Source organism: Glycine soja, chromosome 4 (genome assembly GCF_004193775.1).
Source record: "Glycine soja cultivar W05 chromosome 4, ASM419377v2, whole genome shotgun sequence".
Classification (NCBI taxonomy): domain Eukaryota; kingdom Viridiplantae; phylum Streptophyta; class Magnoliopsida; order Fabales; family Fabaceae; genus Glycine; species Glycine soja.
Window position 1 is genome coordinate 10,020,268 of NC_041005.1, and position 10,135 is coordinate 10,030,402.

The window sequence follows — 10,135 nt, forward strand, 5'->3', positions numbered from 1 at the left end:
AAAATGTAAAACTGTTGGTTTATTATTTACATCGTGTTGAATTGAGGATTGAAGTAATTGAGCGTAGTGTTGTTTTTCGTGATTGGTTTCTCGGAATACACACTTGAATCTTTGCCAATTTTATGATGAGGCTAAACTTTGAAGATTTCAATTAAAACAAGGGGGGAAAGCGAACTTGTGTGCTGCTCAAAATTTATTCATTAGTTATTGTATCCTGATTATTTAATGGTTAGATTGATGTTGGTGTCAGGCAAATAAATAAATAAAAATCCTTCAAGAATTTGATAGTAGCTGGTCTCAGTCAATAAATGTACCTGTACCCTTCCCATTCTTGAATTTGTGATTCTCACAACTTTTTGCTAGAGCCAACCATAGTGAATATCAATGAACATTAGCAAAAAAGGACATGAACTTAGTTTGCATCAGTTGATCAGAATCTCCCCTAAATGATAAAACCTGACTGAATTCAACTTTTATCCCAATTCCCTAAAAAAATTAAACTCCATCTTATTTCACTTGTGTTCTGCAATCGTTTTCAATGCCTCCATCTCACTGACTCTGCAGATCTGTATCCACCACAATGGTGTACTGCAGTCACTGTGCCAAAATCCATTTCCTTAGGTATCAGTGACTGACTGATGATAATTGTCAAGTTTATATTCCTACATTTTCTTGTCAACTGGGTGTATATATTGAAGGATCAGTTTCACCTCCTCTTTCTGGCGTCCATATCAGAGTTTTTGCTGCTGGAGATAGCAGCATTACTACACTTAAAAGTGGTGAATTGGTTCTTGAAACGACCACTGGTATTGATGGTTCCTTTGTGGCAGGTCCTTTGTACGATGATATTGGTTACAATGTTGAGGCTTCAAAGGTAGTCACTTTCTCATAACAAAAAATAAATACCTTGTTTTAAAAATACTAAAAGCTGAGTCGTGAAATTTCTCTACTTATCTGTGATGTTTATGTTGCTATCTTGTTTCCTTACATTATTTGATTTATTTGTTTCTTGTTTGTATTTGTAGTCTGGATATCATTTAAAACAAGTTGCGCCTCATTCTTTTACTTGTCAGAAGCTTAGTCAAATTTCAGTACACATACATCACAAAGATGATTCTAAAGAGCCCATTCCTTCTGTTCTGTTGTCTTTGAGTGGTGACAATGGTTATAGAAACAACTCAGTATCAGGAGCTGGTAGGACATTCCTGTTTGACAATTTGTTTCCTGGAATGTTTTATTTGCGTCCTGTTTTGAAGGTACTATACTGTAGTTGGACATAACTGTTATTATGTTCTGCATTCTATTGCTTGTCATGTCTTTGACATGCAACTTTTTGTCAATCAGCTCTGGTTCACACGCTACTACACCTGAAGTTAACAATATCACTTATTAAGCACCAATACTTCCATTTTCTTGATGTATCCATATCAGATATGTATTTGATACCAATAGTCTTGGATATTTCATTGATACGTATATCACAGCCTTCAAAAAATAGTTATGAGTTGGATATGAGACATGAAAGGTGTATAAGATAGAAACGTTGAAGCCTTGTCTTGATGAAAAAGAAATGGAAACTATCCTCTTTAAGGATAATGCTCAAGAAGGGAATGAGATTGGTACTATTCCTATTTGTAGGAAATAGGCAATAATTTATGATGACAATGATATATATATATATATATATATATATATATATATATATTATTTGAAGAAGTATGCAATAAATATGCTTTATGAATTTTTATATATCATGTCACGGGAGAAAGAGGCTTGAGCTACTTCTATTAAGGACTGATGGGGATTTGGATTACTTGAGGTTATGGTTTGAGTTGAAGTTAAGGAATTAATAGGTCTGGTGCTTGAACAGTTGTTGAGCTGAAGTTTCTCAGTTATTGCTGACTTATGACGAAGACACATTTAATTGTTTTCTCCATGAACATTTCTTTTGGTTTTCATTCTACACTCTTGTTTTTGTTTACATGTTTTTTTGTTTCTCATATGGTTTCCTTGTGTCTTGTAGAGTAAATTATCGGGCAATTATGTAAGAATAGTTCAAAGTGAGTACTCTGAATCACGTCAAAGGACTTTAGATAGAGGTATGTCTTTCTTAAGTCTCATGACTGATTTCACATTCGGGATGTAATTGACATGATGGTTTCCAAAATGCTTTTTTTGTTTAATATTAATTGATTTTCTCATTTAGCATAGAATAACTCATCGTATATTTGAGAATTTTGAACTTGTTATTGTTAGTCTTAAATCTGTCAAGTTCTGCTATTTTCTTTTGGTCGTTCCTGGTTCATTTCAAAGTTGTGGTCCAATAATAAATTTAATGTTTCATATTTATCCCAAGATAGGGAAAATTTAATATTTTGAATCTTCACAACAGCCAATGCAATCAATTGATAGTGTGCAGGAGGATGACCTTACCATTATTGGGAAGGAATGTATAGAAGAGAAATTTGGATAAATGTTTTTAGTACTTATCCAAAATATAATGAACAGTAGGATTACTGTAAATAATTTCATACATGTAGTTATTTATATTCTTATGTACCTATTTTCTTTGAATTCACAGCTTATGATGAAATTAAATATTTAAGTTTTGGCCTTGGAGTTAATGATGAACGTATGGCTGAACAAGCTTTGACCTTTTATAAAGTAAGGACCAGTTTTGACTTACTCATTTTAAACTTGATTTCTATTTATTTGCACATGTTTTGAAAATGGTTTTTTATTTGATTTAACTAATCCTTGAATTTTTCTGTTGAAGATAACAGTACTTTCTACATGTAGTCGTAGAAAGACTACAACTTATGAATGGTAAATTAATTAACCCTATCTTAACATCAATTACTCATTGTATATACATAATTTTTATTACTCATTATTAGCTTTTACTTAATTTAATATTATATAAGTATATTTATTCACTATTAGTAATATAGATAATTTTTATTACTCATTGTTAGGTTTTAATTAATTAATTATTATTTTATTATATTTATTGATTATTAAAAATATAAATAATTTTTAGAACTTATTCTTAGTTTTGATATATAAACAATTATTACATCAAGCATATTGATTACTATGCAGGTTGCTAATTTTTTTACATCAATGCTGGCGTAAGCAACGATGTAGAAATCAGATATTTCTACATCGTTGCTAAGGAGAGAAACGATGTTGAAAGCACAAGTTATTACATCGGTGCTGACGAGAAACGATGTTGAAAGCGCCGGTTACTACATCGGTGCTGACTAAAAACGATGTTGAAAACAGGTTACTACATCGGTGCTGGTGAGAAACGATGTTGAAAGTGCAGGTTACTACATCGGTGCTAGCGTAGGCACCGATGTAGAAATGAATGTAATTCTACAACGGTCAATTTTGGAACGTTGTTAAAAATGTATAGTTTCAACAACGTTACATACAACAACGTTTAACCACCGTTGTTGAATCCCGTTTTTGACCGATGTTGAAAACTCGATTTCTAGTAGTGTGATTTATTTTACAATACTTTTAATTGAATTCTTGAACAATGATTACTTCTACTATCACGCTATAACCATTAACCTAAATGGCTCAAATTAGGGAAGAAAATAAATGAATTTGGCAAAGTGAAGTTAAAATTATGCAGAGCGAGAGTAATATTCTTTTGAGCAATTAACGCTAATACTTTATTAATATTTATAACATTACCAAAATAGGTTTTTAAAGTCGATTTTTTTACATTTTCGAAGACGATTTTTAACCGTCTTTATATTCACCGTTGTGAAAAGTATTGACTACTTTTCACGACGATTTTTAAACCGTCTTAAAAAGCAAGTTTCTGCATCAATTTGGCGACAACCGTCTTAGAATGTCTTTTTTTAGTTTTAAAATTGTAAAAAATTGAGGATTTGATGATTTTTTGAAAACCATCTTAAAAACTCTAATTTCTAAGACGGTTTTGTTGGAAAAACCATCTAAGAAATGATATTTTTTTAAAAAAATAATTATTTATTTTGTTTTACATACATGTTTGAAGGTAGATTAGACCATGTTTTAAACCTGCATAATTCAAATCCAATAATATATAATTGTTTAAAATAAATAAACATATGGCACTAAAAACCAAACTTTAAAAGTATAGGGACCAAAACCATAATTATAAAGATTATAGTGACAAAAAATATATTAGAATCAAATACATATATCTATAGTTTCATTACACCAATCCAAATTTAATATTCCCTCTCATGGTTAAATATCTTCACAAGGTATCTTCGCATCAAAGTTTCACTACACTAGGATTTATGTAGTTTAATTGGTGTCAAATCACATTCTAAGTAAATCATCTAGAGTCCTACACAACTTTGTTATACTTGATAGAGTGTGTTCAATTCAACTATGGAATGATACCAGCCTCAGGGAGTTGCAACCACAATCTTGCTTGAGCAATTACCAAACCGAACAACGTAATATTTCCTTGCAAAGCAAGAAACTTAGATGTTATTGTAATATTTCAAGTTTTACAACTAATAAATAAGAAATATGAAGAACTGTATCATGAATATAAAAGTTTCAATGTGATGATGAAGAAAAAAAAGTAACTACCATGCCTTAGTTATAAGCAAAACAAGTATGACACATAATTTTAAAACAAACTTAGTAGTCTACTTTAGAGGTAATAGTTTTATAAAAGAACACTATATGATGGTGATATATTGGTTCACCACCTATTATATAGTTGATGGTTACCCTTAGAATTCACTATAGAAGGAAAACAAAAGAATTGTCCTCACCATGCACCATAAAACAAGACAGAACTAAAAAGAACACCATAAGTTCTACTTATTTTCAACTATTCACATATTAGATTTGATGACTTACTTAGCAGAAATAACCATAGTCACCAATTTATTGACTTATTAGTTGTTTGAGTAATTAATTGTTCCTAAATAATGTCTTTTTCCAACAATTTACTTGTTCTAACTTTCCTATAATGAAACACTTTATGAAACTTGCCACAATTAGTATCCAGTCATCAATTCTTAAAGGTCTGTGAAACCACATGCTGAAATAAAACCAACAAAGCATTAAACAAAAAGGAAGAGAGCAAATTCATAATCATAGCTTGAAAACTTGTTAGTTGAAGTCTCACATGTTATTATGTTACCGCATAAATTCCCCATCACATGACTAAGATACTTACAAGTGTTCTAGACTCACAACATGTGCATTCCTGCATTTCCTACAATTGGGGTTCAAGCTCACTTGAAGAAAGATGAGATCTGAAGTATATGCTACCACACACCTTCATCAACACAAATCATTTACACTGATTTTTATATATAAAAGTGTTGAAAAGCCTTTACTATTTAAGCATTTGGATTAGTTGATCTTAACATGGTACGTACTATAGCTACCATGACCGAGCTAGTTCTTTCTTCCAACATAAGTTTTCCAAAGACAACACATAATTTAACAAAACTAGAAGCTATTTGTGGCAACAGGCTTGTGGAATGCAAGCATTAGAAGATCAATAAAAGCCCTCCTAGCTCATGCATTTGCCTATTTTACAAAGATACTCAGAACTGAACATATCCAACAATAAATATAAGCTATGTACCTATGGAAGGCTTGGCCATCTGAAAGTTTTCCCCTTGCTCTAAACAAATATCTTAATCTGCATTCAAATTTTAAATAAGTTAAGATAATATGGAGCATTAAATTCCCATACATTAAGGCTCTGTAAATATGATTTACAAAGAAAATAAGGCAAAGGATTGATGTTTCTGGAACTAGAATGGTACACCAATCCTTTCCTTTCTCCTCTCTCCAAATGTTTGTCAACAACCATAACATAAAATAAAAGTAAAAATGCAACCACAAATTGCTCACTTATGAAGCTAACCTAAGATGAGATTTGGTCTGATTTGTTGAAATTTGAGGTTCATAGAATCGTATCTCTATGGAACAGGGAATGAATTCAATTGTAGCAAACTTGTTCCTGTAAGTTCTAAAGTAGCAAAATTTTAGTAGATAATATATGGCATAGAAAATCTTTATATAGATTTGTTAAGAGCGAAACTAGATAAAAACAAATAGAAAATTATAGCATCAAGCATATGATAGATAGTAAATAATACCTGGGAAGACGAGGGTCGGTAAGACTTTGCTCCCGAAATTGAGAGAAAGCATAACTTGACCAGATTCATAATTAAATACACATAAAAAATAAGGCAAAAGGAACCATTTTTAAAGCTACGATATCAGCATGGTGAACTTCATTTGACAAACCTGCAAGTTGGTAGTTCACATTATTCTTTTGTAATTATAGTTATATAGAAATTTAAAGTAATATTTCTCATGTATTAAATGTAAAAAGTAGCCAAAATACATGTCAAACCTGATGGAGAAAAGAATGTCAAATAAACATGTCGAGCCTGATCCAGATAAGGAAAACATGTCAAGCCTAATCCCAGAATGCAAAAAAACTAGTCCAAGGGAGTTAAAGAACCACAAGAAGATGGTCATGAGGGGAAACATGGATGGATCTTACCAAAGACATCAAAAGAATACAATTCATGGTAGCTTCTGTTGTTATAATTATGTTCTAATGAGTTACTTTTATGTTCTAGAATATATTTTTTCCTCCTAATCAATAACTTCCTCTCCTTTATTTCATCCTTACTTTTAATCACCTAATGAGAAAGACTTAAAAAGCAAAAAATCTTCCAAAAGAAACATTGAAGCCACCAATGGCATTGAAAGCATAAAATAATTAACAACCTACATCCTCCACGAGTGAAAACATAACCCTTCTTCCTTAAAAACTGCATGTAGAATAGCAAAATCCATCTTCCCTTTAAAACCCATACATCCACATTTTTTACACCTAGCAATCTAGCATCACAACTAATTCACAACAATCACAACATCCAATATTTGGTTACACTAAACAAGGAAACCTGACCAAGATTTATAATTACACAAATTCTTTACAAATTTTACATACAACCAAATATATAATCCAAATACATAGTTCTTAAACACAAAAGTGTTATGTTAGACCTCCAGTTACCCACATATACACTAGAAAGAAGAATCACATGAGCAGTTTCATAGTTAGTAAGAAGAGACATTGTACACTCTAAAAGCGGCAACTCATTAGTATCAGTCAATTACAAAGTTGCCTTGTCAAGAAACCCGATATATAATATGAATTGGAATGGATTCAACTATTTTATAATCAAATATAAAGTAATTGGTATAAAAATATCAAGACAGATGTCTCACACCTAACTATGAGTATCACTAATAGTATAACAATGGTAGAATTACTTAATTTAACTCTTAACCAAGATTTTTCTTTAATGATATTTATGAACTTAAAATGAGTCCTACAATTCTTAAGAATTCTGTTTGGAATATTACTCATCTAAGTAATGATTCTTATATAGGAATTCTCATCTTAATTGCTTTAACGGTAAATTGCATAAAAATTGATTCTTAAAGATTAAGAATTTCATAAAAGAAAGCTCTCAATGGACATGTTCCAAGGTATTGGTTCCAAGTGCCACTTTGGTTACTTACTAGAATCAATTATTTCCATTATAGTACACATTTTCATGTAGTACCATTTAGCAATTCAAAATTAAACTTTAAAATTCAAGTAGTTAAACTAAAGGAAATTGTGTGAGTGAGCATGTGTGTAAGAGAAATTCATGTTATGTTCCTCACCTGAAATCATCAGTGTGAGCAATCTTTTGACTTCCCTTGATAGCAGACTGTCTGCTTGGAACCTCATACAAACCTATGAACTCACTGCTACCTCATCAACATGAGTAATCTTTCGACTTCCCTTGATAGGAGGCTGTCTGCCAGGAACCTCATACAAGCCTATGAAACCACTACTACCAAAAGAGGCATTTTTCTTTCTAAATGCAACAACCAAGACTTGAGCAACACGACTAAGAAAGCTACTTCCTAGCAACCTATGCATGCACAATGGAATGTCTATGGTAGTTAATAAAGATATACCCCAAATAGGGAGAAAGGTATTCATAACTTCATATGTCACTGTTTCTCTCACCTTTGTGTTTCCTTATCTACTAGTTTGAATTGTAATCAAATTGATTAGAAAATCTCCAACTAACTTTGCCTATTTATAAAATCCTTTGTGATTTTTATTAATTAGTGATATAAGAATTATAATTTCTTCTTCTAAAATCTAAACTACAAATTTGTTTATTTAATATACTTTACTCTTGGGAAACCATAGGAACATGAAAGAAACAATAAGAAGCAGTGAATACAAGTTCTTCATTAAAGAATTGAGTTGTGGTTGGTGGACAAGAGTGAACTTAGATGTTTCTATAGAAGCAAAGCTTCATGATGAATCAAGAGTGATTCAAAGATGTTTTGATTATAACAAAGATGATAACAAAAGATGATGACAAAGGTGATGACAAAAAGCTCAAAGGTCAATCAAAGAATGAGTTCAAGATATTCAAGATAGAATCAAGAACACTTCAAGATTCAACAGGAAAGTTGATTTCAAGAATCAAGATTCAAGAGATCAAGATTTCAAGAATCAAGATTCAAGAGATCAAGATTCAAGACTCAAGATTCAAGAATCAAGAGAAGGCTTAATCAAGATAAGTATGAAAAGGTTTTCTCAAAAATTGAGTAGCATATGGATTTTTCTCAAAACATGTTTACCAAAGAGTTTTTACTCTCTGGTAATTGATTACCAGATTGTTGTAATCGATTACCAGTAGTAAAATAGATTTGAAAAGTTTTCAAATGAATTTACAATGTTCCAACTGATTTCAAAAAATTGTAATCGATTACAATGTTTTGGTAATCGATTACCAGTGCCCTTGAACGTTGAAATTCAAATTCAAATGTGAAGAGTCACATCCTTTCACATAAAAGCTTTGTGTAATCGATTATACTGATTTGGAAATCGATTACCAGTGATTGTTTCTGAATAAATCAAAAGATGTAACTCTTCAAATGGTTTTTTGACTTTTTCAAATTGGTTTTAAGTTTTTCTAAAAGTTATAACTCTTCTAAATGGTCCTCTTGGCCAGACATGAAGAGTCTATAAAAGCAAGGCTTTGATTTGCTTTTCAATACACTTTTCCAATCAATCTTATACAATCCTTTACAAGCCTTGAATCTCTTTGAACTTCTTTTTCTTCTTTGTACCAAAAGCTTTCCAAAGTTTTATGGTTTTCTAAACCTTGAAAACTTGTGTTATTCATTCTTTTCATCTCTTCTCCCTTTGCCAAAAAGAATTCGCCAAGGACTAACCGCCTGAATTCTTTTTGTGTCTCTCTTCTCCCTTTTCCAAAAGAACGAAGGACTAACCGCCTAAATTTTGTTGTGTCTTCCTTCTCCCTTGTCAAAGAATTCAAAACGACACAGTCTGAGAATTCTTTTGATTCTTCCCGTTCCCTTATACAAAAGTGTTCAAAGGACTATCTGCCTGAGAATTCTTTTGTATCCCCATTCACAAAGTATCAAATGTCTAACCGCCCGAGATCTTCGTCTAAACACATTGGAGGGTACATCCTTTGTGGTACAAGTAGAGGGTACATCTACTTGGATTGTTTACTGAGAACAAGAGAGGGTACATCTCTTGTGGATCATTTCTAGTGGAGGGTACATCCACTAGGTTCAAAGAGAACAAGGGAGGGTACATCCCTTGTGGATCTTTGCTTGTAAAAGGATTTTTACAAGGTTGAAAGAAATCTCAAGGACCGCAGGTCGCTTGGGGACTGGATGTAGGCATGGGTTGTTGCCGAACCAGTGTAAAAACTCTTGTGTGTTTGTCTCCTTCTTCCCTACTCTTTTACTTTCCGCTGTGCATTTTAATTTCCTCTTTTACTTTTGGTTAAGTTTATCTTCTACTCCTTATTCTCTTAATAACATAAGTAAAAGCCTTAAAAGAGTAAATTTTTAATTAGTAAAGGTTTAGGAATAATTAATTCAACCCCCCCCCTTCTTAATTATTTTGAGGCCACTTGATCCAACAAGTGGTATCAGAGTAGGTATCTTGTAGAAAGTCTAACCACTTCAAGATTCATGGCCTCTTCAAATCCCTTGTTTCTTGAAGGAAATTCCATTCACAGACCAC

The 10,135-nt window shown here is 31.9% G+C and overlaps 1 long non-coding RNA gene across 1 annotated transcript; it reads left to right on the forward strand.

Moving 5' to 3' along the window:
* Positions 1-1,003: 1,003 nt before the first annotated feature.
* LOC114408105 lies at positions 1,004-2,716 on the forward strand. Its single transcript, XR_003665813.1, has 3 exons — positions 1,004-1,256; positions 2,024-2,099; positions 2,582-2,716. It is a non-coding gene; the product is annotated as an uncharacterized LOC114408105 (long non-coding RNA).
* The last annotated feature ends 7,419 nt before the right edge of the window (positions 2,717-10,135 follow it).